The sequence below is a fragment of the Stenella coeruleoalba genome, assembly GCF_951394435.1.
Source record: "Stenella coeruleoalba genome assembly, chromosome: 2".
NCBI lineage: Eukaryota > Metazoa > Chordata > Mammalia > Artiodactyla > Delphinidae > Stenella > Stenella coeruleoalba.
The window spans coordinates 155605031-155622129 of NC_137147.1; the positions used below are offsets into that span (position 1 = coordinate 155605031).

General features: G+C 44.5%; 1 long non-coding RNA gene across 1 annotated transcript in view; it reads right to left on the minus strand.

Annotated features, from left to right (window-relative positions):
* Positions 1 to 9583: 9583 nt before the first annotated feature.
* The window catches only part of LOC307182586, a 326414-nt gene continuing 318898 nt past the window's right edge, over positions 9584 to 17099 (minus strand). The window contains exon 4 of the long non-coding RNA XR_013827209.1: positions 9584 to 11193. This is a non-coding gene — a long non-coding RNA (uncharacterized lncRNA). The remainder of the gene's footprint in view (positions 11194 to 17099) is intronic.

The following is a 17099-nucleotide window of genomic DNA, read 5'->3' on the forward strand; positions in this document are numbered from 1 at the left end:
TTATCCAAATGATAATGGACTTGCATATCACGACCTACAAAGATTCTGATTTAACATTTTTTCAATCGGAAGGAAATTGATGTAATTACTTTAAAAATACTGATGTTATATTGTAAGGCACAGCCATTTTAAACCTTATGTCTTGTAACTTCATTTCTCTTTAGGGCTTAATCTCAGCACTTCCACTGTAAGTAAATGCTTTGGAAGAAAAAGAAAACATTGCTCCCCAAATCCCATGACTCTTACATTCTTTTATTATTTAAAGTAATTTGAGGAAAAACCCAAAATCTTCCTTCTAACCTTGGTGGACCGTAACTCATTTTTTGTTCCAAATTCTTCTACTGATCCCCTTTCCTCACTGGTCTTTTTTGGAAAGGCAAAGACGAGGAAGAGAGGAAGAAGGAAATCCGCATCCAGTGGGGGTTTTGGAGAGCACCCATTCCAACACCTTCAATGGACCTAAACAAACTGTGTTTGCAGAGGGTAAGTGGACCTTGGAAAGGCAATGGCGAGAGAAGCGGGGGCCCAGGGTGGTTCCGCCCGGTGGGAGCTGCACCTCCCTGTGGACGTGAGCTGCGTGTGTGCCATGTGAGTTGGGCACATTGCTACATCTGCCTTCCCTACACTTCCCCAGCTCTATGATGAGCATAACATGACCTGCTCAGAGGCTGTATGAGAGGACAGGCGAGACAAGACGTCATATGGTATCTATTTGTGGTCGCTCAGATTTCTAAGGAGGAGAAAACCTGAAGACAGGTTTGTGTGAGCTTAGGAAAGAGGGAATGAAGAAAAAATCACTGAACAACTGAAAATATCCTTGTTCTACCTCTCTGATCCTTCAAACACCCCCATATCATGCCTCAAATACTGAAATTAGGAGGGTGCCGAGGGAGTGAGGAGTGAGTGGGGCCGACCGGTCACCCCAGGAATTTGCAGAGCCCTGGAAGGAGGCTCAGACATGAGAGGAGTCCAGTGGGACAGGGAATTTTCTGGGGCCAGGTTGAACCAGCCAGGAAAGAGAATAAACAGTCATTGCCTGAATTTCCACTTTTAGAGACTCAACACCTTAGCTTAGGGTTTAATCTTTGACATAAATCGTAGCAATATTTTATTGGATCTGTCTCATAAGGCAAAAGAAATAAAAGCAAAAAGGAACAAATGAGACCTAATTAAACTTAAAAGCTTTTGACAGCAAAGAAAACCACCGATAAAATGAAAAGACAACCTATGGAATAGGAGTAAATATTTGCAAATGATGCAACCAACAAGGGATTAATATCCAAAATATACAAACAGATTATACAAATCAATAAAAAAACCCTGAACAATCCAATCAAAAACGGGCAGAAGACTTCAATAGACATTTTTCCAAAGAGGACACACAGATAGCCAACAGTCACATGAAAAGATGCTCAACGTCATTAATTATTAGAGAAATGCGAACCAAAGCTACAATGAGGTATTACCTCACACCTGTCTGAATGGCCATCATCAAAAAGCCTATAAATAACAAGTGTGGGGGAGGACGTGGAGAAAAGGGAGCCCTCCTGCACTGCTGGTGGGAATGTAAATTGGTTCAGCCACTATGGAGAACAATACAGAAGTTTCTTAAAATACTAAAATTAGAACCATCTTACAACCCAGCAATTCCACTCCTGGGTTTACATCCAAAAAAAAAAAAAAACAAAAAACACACTAATTTGAAAAAATATATGCACCCCAACCCCAATGTTCATAGCAGTATTATTTACAATACCTAAGACATGGAAGCAACCCGAATGTCCATCAATAGACGAATGGATAAAGAAGATGTATATATACACGATGGAATATTACTCAGCCATAAGAAGAAAGAAATTCTGTCATTTGCAGCAATGTGGATGGACCTAGAGAATATTATGCTTAGTGAAATAAGTCAGTATGCTCTCTCTTATATGTGGAATCTAAAAAATAATACAAATGAATGTATATGCAAAACAGAAACAGACTCAACAGATATAGAAAACAAACTTACGGTTACCAAAAGGAAGAGGGATGGGGGAGGGACAAATTAGGGGTATGGGATTAACAGATACAAGCCACTATGTATAAAATAGATAAGCACACTGTATAGCACAGGATGTATTACCAGTACCTATAATAACCTATAATGGAATATAATCTGCAAAAATACTGAATCACTAACTGAATACTGAAATTAACATAATATTGTGAATCAACTATACTTCCATTAAGAAAAAAAAGTCTCGTCTTTCAAAGTCTTAAGTCTAGTTCTTATCCTATCCGTGCAAGTTTCGTACATCTTCCTGACAGCAGCCCTCCTCTGGTTTTCCTGTTTCTGCTTCCTCTGCTCAGCACATCTGAGCATCTGGAGCTTTTGATCTCCTCCTTCCCCCTTTGAATAACCTTCTCAATCCAACTCATTATTCAAGGATCAGCCCACACCCCGGGCAAACATTCTATCTTCTTGAAATCTTCAACAACTCCAGTCCAAACCTCTCTCTCATCTCTTACATACTGTTGGTATTTATTTTATGCACAATTTAGCATTGTATGTGGAAATATGAGGGGATCGATGACTCCAAAGAAAAAGGCCGTCTCATTTGCTCCTCTAGGTTTAGCTGTTGGTCTATGAACTGCGGAAGTCACATGCGAAAGTTGAAAAAGCAATTAGATTTTTTTTCTGTTTCCTGAGCACAAAAAATATGTTAGACCCTTAATAAATACTTCATTAGAAAAGAAAAAAAAATGAATGGATGGATAAGTGAATGAATGTAAGGCCTGTACCTAGGTACTCTGATTAATTAATTAAATCCAGTTCTTGTCTCAAGGAACTTGCATTATGAAAAGGAAGATAAACTCTTTGCAATTTTCTCTAATACAAAATAGAATGGCCACAATATCATAACTAATCTGGGAGATGACAGAAGAGAAAGACTAATTATGACAGCTTCAGAAAAGCCCTCATAAACAAGACAGAACTTGAGTTCATTTAGAAAGGAGTTAAAAGGTAGAGACAGTCTTGAAGAACATTCCAGAAGGACATTCTGGGAGGATACAAGTATGGGACTGAAGCAAAGACAAGGAGGGCTGGGAGTTCCCTGAAGTCTGAGTCTGTGTCCTCATGCTCACCTCAGTGCCTGGTGTGCCTGGAGCTGCTAAACAAGCTGGCTCTACGTACGTGGGAGTGTTCTGAAAGGCAGGGGTTTGGTTATTAGAGCACTGGGGAGGTGGGGGTGAGTCTCAAACAGTAGGCTGAGGGCACAAGGTCTGGGATGCTCGTCTCAGGAAAACAAGACCTGGGTGGGAAGGGCACTGACTGACTCTGTTCAGGCTGCTATAACATAACACCGGGCAGCTTATAAACAATAGACATTTATTTTTCACAGTTCTGGAGGCTGGGAGGTCAAGATCAAGGCACCTGAAAATTCAGTGTCTGGTGAGGACCTGCTTCCTGGTTCACAGACAGCATCTTCTCCCTGTGTCCTCATGTGGAGGAAGGGGTGAGGGAGTTCTCTGGGGTCTCCTTTTAAAAGGGCACTGATCCCATCATGGGGTCTCCACCCTCATGGCCCCATCACCTTCCAAAGCCCCCACCTCCTGACACCATTCCCTTGGGGGTTAGGACTCAACATGTGAATTTGAGGTGGACACAGACACTCAGACCACAGCCGGCAGCTTTTCAATGTACACTTCACTGCATCTGATGTCTCGAGCTCCTGACTGCTTGAGCTCCTCTTGTAAACTGTGCTGGCCATACGGGGCTGAAAGAGCATAGTTATGACACCTGCTTTTAAGGAACTTATATCTGAATACACGAAGCTATGTTATGTGATTTACTGAGTAAATGGGCAAAGCACGAGACAGATGCATAACTTCTGGAATGAGCAGGATGTAACTGTAGAACTTCGAAGACTCTTGAGTTATTTGTTTCGGGGGAATGGCATGGCACCTGACAAGCAAAGGTAGACTGATGCTCAGGCAGCCCTGCTGAACCACCAATCCCAGTGGGAGGGTGTAGCCCCCACCGGCTTCAGTAAACTCATCCAAGCTGTGTGCATGTAGGGACGTGATGCAGCACCCAACTTACTGAGTCTGCTCCTTGGGCACATTTCTGCTTAAAATGTATTTTGGAAAATAAACGGTTGAGGCCCATGTGATTAGAGGTTTAGGAGGTGCCATAGGCAGCGAACGGTACAAATCAGATTTTAGAGAATCTGCTCCAAGTGTGACTATTCCACCTCATTTGTGCCCCTCAGTTGGGTTATACAAAATCAAGAGCTATTCTTTATCAAGTGACTCCTCTTAAGAGGGTGCAAGAAGAAAATGTTGCCTTTTGCATAAAAGCACTGGTGCTTCCAACTTATGGCAAATGCTGCTAAAAGCAGAGGTTCTATTTTTATTCCTCACATTCTGGCCACTGTTGTGTCATTTCCGCTGCCGAAACTGGGAGATGGGCGCCACATCTGCACAGACACCCACCCCCAGCTGGAGGGTCTCAGCGCCCTTCCACGGCATTTTCTCTATTTCTTTCTATCAGGTTATCCTTCCCCACAGAGGGTGTACAAAGGGCTTTTTTTTTAATTCTGTGAAAATGTGCCTAACATACAATTTACCATTTTAAGTGTAAACTCCAGTTGCACACATTCACGGTGTTGTGTAGCATCACCACCATCCATCTCCAGAACTTTTTCATTTCCCAAGTGAAACTCCACACTCATTAAACAACACCTCCCCACCCCCTCTCCCAGCCCCTGGCAACCCCCCTTCTACTTTCTGTCTCTATAGATTAGAATACTCTGGGTACCTCACGTAAGTGGAATCATATGGCATTTGTCCTTTTGTGACTGGCTTACTTCACTCAGCATAATGTCCTCAAGATTCATCCACACTGTAGCCTGTGTCAGAATCTCTTTCTTCTTTAAGGCTGAATAACATGCCACTGTATGGATGGACCACATTCTGTTTATCCATTCATCCACCTGTGGACACCTGGGTTGTTTCCATCTTTTGGCTGTTGTGAATCATGCTGCTATGAAATGGGGGTATAAATACCATCTTGAGATGCTGCTTTCAGTTCTTTTGGGCATCTACCCAGGAGTGGAGTTGCTGGATCATATGGTAGTTCTGTTTAGTTTTTGAGGAACCTCTGTACGGTTTCCCACAGCAGCTGCACCATTTTACATTCTCACCAACAGCACACAGGGGTTCCAATTTTCTACATCCTCACCAAAACTTATTATTTTCTATGTTTTTGATACTAGCCATCCTAATGGGTATGAGGTGGTATCTCACTGCAGTTTTGATTTGCATTTCCCCAGTGAGCAATTATGTGTGTCAGGATTTTTAACTCTGAGTCTCTGGTTTGAAAGTGGCCTTTTCCTGGACACTTGAGGGTGGGCTGACATCCCGATGTGGAGCTGCAACCACACCCGGCCCGAGGAGCCCTGTCTCAGCTGCGGGGCAGGGTTCATCCCCCTGAGTTAAGGCTTCTTACAGCTGTGCTCACACTGTTTACCGGTGACCTCTCTGACTTGCTCTGCCCATGCAGGAAGTGGGTCAGAACCCCAGTCCTCTGAGGACTCTGATTAGGATCCCTGTGCTGTGGCAGCAATGTGCCATCATAACTGTAACATGCACGCCAGGAGCTGAGGGACTGGGGTCACCTAGACCATGGTTTGCGGACCTTCCAATCTTCTGTGCAAGCATCTTTCTAAATGAGATGGTGGCGGGACTGTGCTGGGTGGAGCAGGGATGGGACAGCTCTGCCGTGGTGAGGCTGGGGCTGGTTTGCTCCCTGCCTGCCGGCCACCGGGGCCCCAGGATGAGCTCCAGGGTCTCCATCAGGGAACCGCACTGCTGGAAACCACACCGCTGGACTACCTTTACAGATGGGCACCATCCTAGGCTAAGGTGACATGGCCCGTTAGTGACAGAGGGAGGACCAGAATCCACCTCCCAAATTCCCTCAGCTGTCAGCACCCAGGGCGACAAGAGTTGGCGGAGAGAGAGGGATTGCTACATTGTCCGTATTTTGAGAACAGGATCTGTTCACACAGCTGGTGATGCTGAAATGGTCTCCAGATGAAACCTGAATGAATCTGATGTTTATTTAGAAAGAACTAAGCACTAGGTATTCTGGAGAATATAAATGTTAATGAAATATAGATCTAGCTGCATACATACTCACAGCAGGGGAAGGAAAACCGTATGTGAGTTCGTAAACGCTTGGGAGTGTGGAGTGGAGTGGGCTCAGCAGGCCCTGGCGCACATGGCAACAGGGGCGCCTGGGAGGCTTCTGGGAGAAAAACGGCAGAGAACTCAAACCACCTGGGCTAACTGTTGAAGAAGGCCATGGTCTGCAGCGACAGGTGGTTGGAGTGAGAACAGAGGGGAATCTTGAGGCAGGAAGACCCGCCAAGACCTGATGAAGGTGGAGATTGAGGCAGGGGTGGGCACAAGGGACGTGGCCCCACCTGTGGGGAGAAAGACAAAAGTTCAAGACGAGAGTACTGCCAACTCGCTAAAAAATTCTCTACTAATATTATCAGTAATATTCTCCAGTAAACTAGGACTGCAGCCAAATGTCTCAGGCACCGGGCCATGGAGCAGATTACATTTACACACAGTTGACGGAGCTACTGCGCTGACTCCAGATCTGAGTTATGAAAACCCAAATGCTAGGACGAGCTCACATTCAAACAGCAGCACGGTTTCCCTGAAAACTGTCTCGCTAACCAACGGGATGGGGCTTGCTTCCTCCCCAACATCCTCTCTCCCTTCCCTCCAGCCTCCTCCAGGGTGGAAATCTTTAGTAGGGTGGAATTCTAAACACCCAGAAGTCTCCAGGGGAGTGTTAGGTTGGTGTTTACAATATCTGTGCTGCTCCTGTAGCATGGAGCCAGGATCAAGATCAGAGATGTAGAGATGAACTTCAAGGGACCCTGGGGTGAGAGAGGAGAGACCCCTTGACGTCCACATGGAGTGAATTCTGAATGGACCAGTGGGTGATCAACGGAGAAAAGTGGAGAACATCTGTGCGTCGTGATCTGAACGCTCTGTGTACTCATGATGGTCCAGTAACAAGATTTTCCTGCTGGAAAAGGAGGTGCTTACATACCTTCCCAGGTGCTTATGGATGTTTTGAGTAAGTTCTAAGATACAATGGAGTGATTTGGGGCATTCCTGGCCAACGAACCAAGGAGAAGCAGTGATGGTCCAGGAAATGACAGTATCAGCATCCTACACCCAGTCATGACTATCGTAGAGAAATGTAATGTTTGACAGGGAAGAAAGTTTAAAAATCCTTTAACCCTATCCACCCCTCTGAAAGATGGAAAATCCCCACTATTCTGACAGATGAAAAGAGGGTTGTTTCTTGCTCCGGATCAAAGAGCTATCTACGGGCAGAGCTCCTGTTAAAATCCAGGCCACTGGAAATCCAGGCCATGACTCTTAGCCATTGCCTTTCCACTGTGCCACCGCTCGGTGGCCCGCCAGTGGGGTCAAGAAGCCTGTCTCCTCCTGTGATCGGTCAGCTCACGCCATGTTCCCTCCACATGAAGCACGCTTGAACCAGGCACCATCGGCTCTGCGTGATGTGGGGAAATGAATTAAGCACCACCAGCGCCTAGCCATCATTTACAAAAAAATCACTGTTCAGATTTTGGGGTTCTCTAGGTGACCATGAATATATCTCAGTGCAGCTTATATTGGGTGATAATTTTCTTCTTGCACATTCAATGGTTCTTCCTAGATTCGCTTTACAATCTGGTGGATGTTAAGTTGTTATTACAGCAGGGCTTCCTCCACTTCATTTTATTTCACTACCATGGTTATGGGCTCAGTGTTGTAGTTACATTTAATTTCACTCACAATCAGGGTCTGTTTTGGTCATTTGTTGGCATCCTCCAGCTTTGCAGACCGGCTTCTTTACACAGGGCCAAGAGAGGACAGGCTGGCACGCGGTAGCAGGCTCCGTGCCGTCTTTCCAGTGGAGGCGGCTCTCTGCTATTTCAGCAGTTCCCTGATACTCAGACCTACTAAAGGTGGACTAGTTATGTTCATACAGTCATCTTGCCTGGTTCCTTTCTCCGTACTCCCTAACAGCCGAGTGTCGATGCCATTGTGTTAACCGTGTGTCTAGCATTTGTAAACTTGGTGTTTTGACATCTGCCTTTAAAAAGCCTGATACTAAAAAGTTACTAGAAATTAAGAGGGAGTATTGGGTTTACTAGTCACACAGAAATGCATGTTTCCATCTACTGCAGGTTTGCTGTAAGAGGCGTACGCCCAATTTAGTGTGGAAACCTCTGCATTACGATGTGACGTCCAAAGCATATTCACCTACAGATCCGTGCATACGGGGCTTGTTCTGATGGACGTCTTGTCCCAATAGAATGTACACTCCACACTACGAAACTCAGATCAGTGAAATAAAAAACTTACTCCAAGGATTTCACTTTCTCCAAATATAGGTCTTGTTTAAAACAAGCCTTTTTAGAAGCACACGAAAGGAACATTTACAATTGGAGCACAGCAAATGCAGCCTTTTGTCTTGTTAGCAGCAACGGGGAGTGATGCCAAGGCTCTTGCCACAGAGACTTACCCACGAGGAACAGAGTATTTTACACCAGGTGAACTCCCACTGAAGTGGCAGTTCCCCTCCGCTCATTTACTTTCGGCTGCATTTGCTTGGGGAGGCTGCCCAGTGTCATTTAACTAACCAGCTATACCAGTTCCTCCCCCTTTTCTCCTGAATCCTGATTTGGGACTAATGGCTGACCCAGAACATCCTGCGCACAGGGACGTCACCATGTGGCTGGTCACGGGAGAGTAATGTGAGTCCAGCAACCCTCCTCCAGCTCTTGCCCCTTTCTTTCCTTGCCGTGAAAAACCCCCATTTCCTCCACCAACTCAGCATCACCTGGAGCTATAGACACTGTCTGGGTCACCAGACCACCTCTAACACGATCCACTCGGCGGACTCCACGTTCAGTCTGTCATGACAGCACACACCCCATAGCCTCTGAGATACTCCTCCATACATTCACGAGACAGTGAGAGTGAAAAGACAAAAGGAGTCTTGGGATCATTGTAAAAATGGTTTTAACCTGACCGGCCTCGTGAACATGTCTGAGGGATACCCAGGGGTCCCCACTGCTCCAGTCCAAGTCCCAAACTGACCAGCAAGTCACGGAGCAGTAGACTCAACACAGATTCCATCTCTCTGAGTCCCACCTCTAACCGGGTACCTTCCACTCCATTACTCTGGGTGACAGACTAGAAGACAGACACTCAGCAAATTCAGTTGATTTGTCCAACTGGTAAAAAGTTGGAGTTCAAAGACAGATTCTCTGAATCTCAGTCCTACCTCGTAGAGTTATAGGGATTATTTGTGAACTCTAAGTTGATAAAGTGCTTTAACGTAACTGCCAAGTATTGCTATGTATAGTGTCTTAAAAATTCTTACCAGCTAGTCAGTTTAAAATGACAGACTCCACTGTGAAGGGCTGAGCAGAAAGAAAGGCACAGCCCTGCAAGAACTCGATGGAGAAGGATTGTGTTTTAATTCGCTGGGGGCACATAAGACCCTGGGTAAGTGCCTGGAGCAAAGAGAACCCATGCCTGTACCTGAACCAGCACTGCAGGGAGAGACACGGCGATGGTCCGGCTGCTGGAGAGGGCAAAGCGTGGTAGAAAATCGGCTCTGGCCATGGAAGTAGAAAGCATGATGTTTTGGTTTTAGTAAAATTGAAGAATGTGAAATTTTGTTGGTTTGAAGCAAGATTATTCAGTTTATTATTCCAAAGCCAACTCTGGAATCAACACAGAGACCAAATCAGGAGAAATGGTAGCCAAGGTGTGGGTCGTGGCTGTTCCAGGGAGCTTCTGCGTGAAGTCACTGCATAGTCAGGTGCCGTGGGGCAGCATGAGTGCAGCTCAGCCATAGCCCACTGGGCGCGCACACCTCTCCCTGGGTCACAGTTCATGCTCTTTGACTCCTTTGCTACAACTCTCTTTGGCTTAAGAGCTGGCTTCTTCCTCTCCCTTTCAATAAGTCTGCTTTGCCAAAGGGTAATGATTAACCCACCCTGTCTACTGGTGCATCAGACAGTCCTTCCAAAAGGAGAGAGTGAGGAAAGGTTTCAGATATGTCAAGCTAAATGGAAGGTGTAAGAATCATTTTTAAATTGTCAGACCCTGTGCTATGCTGTGTGTTAAATACCCAACAGAAGATTTCACCTCAAGGTTTCACACCCAGAACATGTCGAAATGATTGTTATGTTTCCAGAGCAACTAAAATTTAGGTTTGGCTATAATAGATATGTAAACACGTGATGTCACTGGTGATTTTGTCAGCTCTTGTTTGTGGTATTTTAACAATTTACCTTTCATTGGCACATATGGTCTATAACACAAGGTCTCCTGAAAAGTGGGACAGCTGTTTGAGTCAGAAAAGATAAATATATCCTGAAATGACTATTGTTTCCAGCCCCTGAATCATTTCAAAGGACATTTCCAGCACAAATAGATGATGTAACTCCATGTGCCCTCAGTAATACACCTGCAAGTCATGTGATTTCCCAGGATCATATTAAGTCTGCAAACAATACTGTAAATGAGATCCAAATAGTCCATGTCCTATGAAAAGAACATTCACCTGTGTTTTGAGCTACAGTAATGTTTTCTTGAGGGAACACACCTCATTTTATTTCACTAAAGCTTTTATCACAAACTTCCCACACATAAAATGCACTAGTAAAAATTCTTTTGGTATACCAGCAGCCTGCATTACATAAAACCGATAAAAAATAGATTAAAAATTAAACATTTATGACCCAAGGAACTGCTGAACAGACTACAGTGAGAAGAACATCTGTAACCATAAAACCCAGAGTCTTGAAATCTGAAGTTGCCTGTTGTGCTTACTTAATTATGGTGCAGAGTAACTTGTTGGGTCCCGATAGGGCAATGACTGGGCTGTGGAAATTATTATTCTCTCAGGGATTTTCCTGTGCAAATTCTAGAGGGAAAAATTCTCTTTCCAATATCCAAGAGTGACTCCCATTACTATTATATGGAGTTGTGTACACTGTGCACAAATCGTGAATCCCAGAGTAGAGAGACAAAACGATAGTACTAACCTCCTGTATCATGTCAGTAGTATTCTTTAACTTTTAACTTCTTAACCTGTGAAAAAAGAACAAAACTTGTTTCTACTAAGTGAATAATGCAGTTTGTAGGTACCTTCATTAATAGGAATGTAAATTTATGACTTGATGATAAGTTAGGGCTTCTTCCTCCCCAAACCCATCCCATCCACCCAGAATGCAAGTGTCTAGCAATTAGAAACCATGTTTCAGTCATTTCTGTGTCCCCCACTGCTTGGCACAGCAGGGAGCAGACTCTCAATACATGCTTACTAAAATGAACTGTGGAAGATTACCCAGCTTTTGCTTGATTCTGTTAGAATGTTTATGATTTCACTTCCCAGTGGCATATTCAAAATATTCAAGGATTGAAACTGCAAGTTTACCTAAGTTCTTGATTAGAGACAATGTAAGTCTTCCACATGTGAGTTTCCAGATGGCTGCCTTTAGTGGGTTTCCGGGCTCAGTGGGAAAAAGAAACCATCGTGACGGAAGAATAAGGAACAATGAGCCAGAAAAGCAGGTTTTAGTTCCACTCCTCACACCAAATATCTGCATTATCTCAAGTTCTCGACTGCAGTTCATTTTACTCATTTTGGGATTAAAATACTTATCTCAGAGGGTGTCATGAAGATGAAACAAGACAATAGGTACAAAACTGTTTTCAAAAGTTTAGTGCAGACTGCACACATTTGTAACATCTTTATTATTTGCATAAAGAAATATTTTCTTGTTGCTGAATTATGCATAAATTATATGAAATGCATCTGAGATAACAAATCTTATTCAGAGGTTGGAAATGACAGTCAAATAGTTCTCCTAGATTTGTTTCCAGAAACAAACAGAACTTCGCAAATAATATTAATACACTAAATAATAACCTGCCACATCAGTATAGTAACACAGGGACAGTAAAGTGAATCAATCTCTAGTGCGAAGATAATGAAGATCATCATGAAATGGTACAGGGTAAGTTATTGGAATCTTACATAGAACTGAATATGGAACATTATTAAACACCTTTACACTTATTCTCTCACTCCATCACGGAAACCACACTGGATTGTACAAGCTATTATTTGGAGTTATATACTGTTTTGTCCCATTCTCATTCATCAGAAAGTGGCATACTAATAATGGCATTTGACAGAGTAATTCTTGATTAAGCAGAGAGTACCTAGTTGATATAATTAGCTGATTTGTCCATCTTGCTCCATAACTGAGAGGTGCCTTTCAGAAAAGTTTCAGATGTGCTACAGGCTGCCACAATTCAGAATCAACTACAGGTAATCTGAGTTTGGGCCATATTGTACACTCATGAAATCTGGAGATTCAAGGAAAGCAGGGAAACCTTGTGAGGATGGCAGCCGTGGCCAACATGCCCGCAAAGATTGTGGGTGAAGTCATCTCAACTCTGGTTGCTAGAGAGCTAAACATAATGATCACCATTGTGCATGCAGAGATCATTATTCTTAGTCCATATTTATGCTCAAATTGGCTTTCATCATGTATGGTGTGTTATTTTGGACTCTTTCCCCTTATAGCCATCAACTGGATCACCTGAGGGGAAAACCAATGTGTTCTTTGAGACCGGTGGTACTCCCAGAGCAACATCAGCACCACAGGGGGGCCTGCTAGACATGCAGATCCTGGTCCAGCCCAGATCTACTGAATCAGCGTTGTTCAGCAAGTTCTCCAGGTGATTCTGATGTAACATCAAGTTCAAATGATCTACTTGAGGTGACAGAAATGAGCAGTCTTCCTCCCTTCCCACCTTAGGAATGCATAGGACACTCCCTTTTTTCTTTCTGTGAAAATCAGAGAAGTGCACGTAGGGAAAAAGAGAGGAAATCAAAACGAAATCAAACTCAAGTTCCTCAAAATCAATTTTTTTCTTTCATCAATGCTTCTCGAACATGCAACAGCATTAGAACCACCTGGAGGGGTTGTTGAAATATTGCTCCTGGGCTCCAGTTCACAGTATCTGATGCAGGCCTGGGTGGGGCCTGAGAATGTGCGTTTCTAGTAAGTTCTCATGTGAGGCTGGTCCAGGGAGCACACTTTGAGAACAAAAGTGTCTGGGAAGAATATGAAACCTTTAACTCAGCTCTTCTTAACTTCAGGATTGGGGAACACACTTTAATCAACAAACACAAAATGTGCTAAATGGTCTTATCAGGTGGGGAGCAATGGCTGGTGGAAAAAGGAGCAGAAATCTGAGAGGTGGGAGAGGGAAAGTAAACATCCTCAGGAGACAGAAGTGTGTGGAGAGTGAGAGTGCAGGCAGGAAAGCTTTTCCTGAAGAAAGAGCATAAAAAAAAAAAGAAAGAAAAAGCAAAACTTCTGAGGGGCTAGAGAGCAGAGGTTTGGGGTTAGAAATGAGAGCAGGTGGAAAGGTGAAAGCTGTTCATCAGGGGGTATCGGCCCTTTGAAATGTTGATTGGAGCCATGGACTGAATGTTTGTGTCCCCCCAAAATCCACATGTTGAAGAACTGACCCTCCAGTGGGATGATGTTTGGAGGTGGGGTCTTTGGGAGGTGATGAGGTTTAGATACGGTCATGAGGGTGGGGCCCCTAGATGGTATTAGTACACTTATAAGAAGAGGGAGAGACCAGAGCTCCCTCTCCCTCCACCAGGTGAGAACACAGGAGAGGATGCCATGTATGGACCAGGAGGGGGCCTCACCAGACAGTGTCAGTGCCTTGATCTCAGAATACTGCAGCCTCCAGAACTGTGAGGAATAAATGTCTGTTGTTTAAGCTCCCGTCTGTGGTGTTTTGTTGCAGCAGCCTGAACAGACTAAGATAAATGGTTTATTAACCATTATTCACAGATCAACCTGCTAATTCTTAATCTTTATAAATTGAGAATAAAGTTTTTGCTTAATCTTCCTCTTTAAAAAATAAAATGGACAATGCCAGAGTGCACATAAAAAAGTATATTTTTATATGTATTTTTTTTCTATAAACCCTCCACACTAAAAGTGATTTAGATCATTTAAACTGTTTTTATACATTTATTTGTTTTCTATCAGGTCCTTAAATCCACACAGATTTTTACTTAGCAGAAAACAGATGTGACCACATTTTCCAATAAAATCTATTTCTATGAATATTGAGACATAATGAAGACACATACTTAGTGTGTATTTTATTGGCCCGTTGGAAACGCTCATCCAAAAAGTTCTCATCACTGACCCTGTACATTTCAATAGCTCTCTTTAGCTTCAATTGGTTCATGGAATTTTTCAATAGACAGGCTTAAGTCAGTTACTATATTCTATGTTAAAGTTGAAAAAATATATATTTATGTCTTGAATAAAGGAACAATTTGGGTGCTTCATGTTTCCACACTGGCCCTAGTATCAAAGGTGGGAACTGTCATTTAATGAAAAGAAACAACTATTGAACTACTGAAGAAAATGCATGCTATTCCAAACAAAATGCTTCCATCTGATATATACAGACAGGTTTTAATATTGTATTTTTTGCTTATTTAAATATTGACATGGCTGCTGCTGGCCTGGGTTGGTGCAGCCATCAGGGGTGGAGCCGTGGGCCGGAGGCCTCATGGCCTGGTCCAGGCACGGGCTAGAGGGACAAGCCACGGTTACTTGGGCTCCATTCTCCTGTCTGGGGCACTCACCTCACAGGGATGCCACCAGGACAAGTGTGCACATAGCACTGAGCGCACGAGAGATATGGGTGATGGAGACCACAGTGGTGATCAGTCACCAAGGCTGCCCTGTACCTTTAGGAGTCACGTGCACCTGCATGGGTCTGGGTAATATCACCTGAGTCAGAAGGACAGCACCAGGCACAGAGCGGTGGAAAGGGTGACGGAAGCTTAGATCTGAGGTCTCACTTTGGCTGTGTAACCTTGTGCCTGGTGCCGAGGGTTACACTTGGTGGGGAGTGGCCATGTGTTGGGTTTAGATCCTGGGTCCTGCATTTGAGTTTCAGCTCTCATGAAACTGAAACTTGACGCCCATGACCTTGGGAAGTTTTGTAGGGGGGGAAAGAGTTCCCTCTACCCTCCTATGTATCTATGAAATAAACTGACAACAGGTAATTAATAGGAGAAATGTTATATGCAGTTATTCGTTTTTAGTATTATGTGCTTGGGGGCATCACAGGAAAAAACAAGTAAATATCCAAATGGTGGTAAAATTTGAGAGCTTATATACCATCTTAACAGGGGAAGGGGAGGGGGTGCCTCTCTGGGGATAGTACATGTTTTCCAGGGAAGATGAGTGGCCCTTAGAGGATGAATGGGAGGGTGGCAGTTGGTGACGGTCTGTCTGGGGGTGGGGTCCACTCCTAGGCTCCTCTCCTGGGACAAGAGTCAGTCTTCCTGGTGGTGAAGCTCCCAGGAGGGGACCAAAGACCCCGAGTTCCTGTGGAGGCTCTGTGTTCAGGCAGTTGAGGGGGTTGAGGGGAAGCTCCCCCTGCATCTGCTGCCCTTCAAATGCCTTCAGCTCAAAGTAATCAGTACATCTGAAATGGAACAGGACCCTATGTCCCCACCCCCGCCCCAGCCATGTCCTCTGCCAGCCTTTTACCTGTGGAAAAACTTTAGCCAAAGAATAAGTTTAATCAAGAAGTGAGAAAATGCAGAAGCAGAGAAAAGCAGTCAAACAGGACAAAACAATAATAGTTTAGTCAGTAAGCAAAGTCAAGGACCTTTAGTTCCTTCTCAAGGGCTATAGATAATGTTCTGAGCCATATCCTGTGAGCTGTCTTATAGATACGGAAACCCCCACCAGGTGGAAGCAGTTAACTACATGATGACCAGATTGTAGCCATGACATAAGCTGCCACAATTCTGAGAATTCGCTTCAAGAAAAATGGGAACAAACTGACCCTGGAACTGAAGATGAACTACACTTAAAACAATCAGGATGACGCTGATCAGACCACTGCATGACCAACATCAAGATGACTGTCAGAGCTGACTGGCCCTGCAGTAGCTCTGACCACTCTCCAAGTAGCCTGTGCTCCCAGGGTGTGGCAATTTCCATCCTCTCTGCCCAGCTGGCTCAGTCCTTTTGCACCTTCACAAGAAAATACCGTAGACGGTGCAGCTTATGAATAGCAAGTATCTCTCACAGTTCTGGAGGCTGGAAGTCCAAGATTAAGGTGCCGGCAGATTGGGTGTCTGGTGAGGGCTCCTCCTGGTTCCTAGAAGGCATCTTCTCCCTGTGTCCCCACGTGGAGGAAGGGGCAAGGGAGCTCTCTGGAATCTCTTCTATAAGGACACTGATCTCATCGTGGGGGCTCCACCCTCATGACCTCATCACCTCCCAAAGGCCCCACCTCCTGACACCATCCCCTTGGGGGTTAGGACTCAACACAGGAATCTGGCGGGGCACACAGACATTCAGTCCATAGCACCTCCTCAGTCATCCATGCTTTCTTCCTGCCCTCTGGAGGCCATGATGCCTCTCCTGCTTCAACGGCTCTGCCCTGAAACAGGAAGATGAGCTGTCTCATCAGGGGGATGCCTGTTTCCAGTCAACACTACCCTCCCCAGTCCCTCCCCAATCCTTGGAAAGCAGGCACAGCTTAAGGCTCATTGGAAAATTTGGGCAAAGTAGGAAAGTATATTTCCTAGTTACTGGGTAAAAGTTTGAGATAGAAGAAGAGTGATATTCACCCAAAATATAATCAGGGCTATTTTTCTTTCTCCCTTTTCCCTCCCCTCAGTCCCTGCTGCAAGGATCATATCCATCTGATCCTCAACTGCACCTTCTCTCTCACTGGAGCGGGGGCGTGGAGCCCTGAACTGGGGAGCTGAGTCCACGTCCCCACCTTTGTCTGCCTTTGCAAAGCATCGGTTGCCAGCACCCAAAATAAAAAACACTTTTGCTTCCACGAACCTTGCCTCTTTATTGGCTTTTGAGCGGTGAGCAGCCAGACCCACTTTCGGTTACACAACAAAGTGG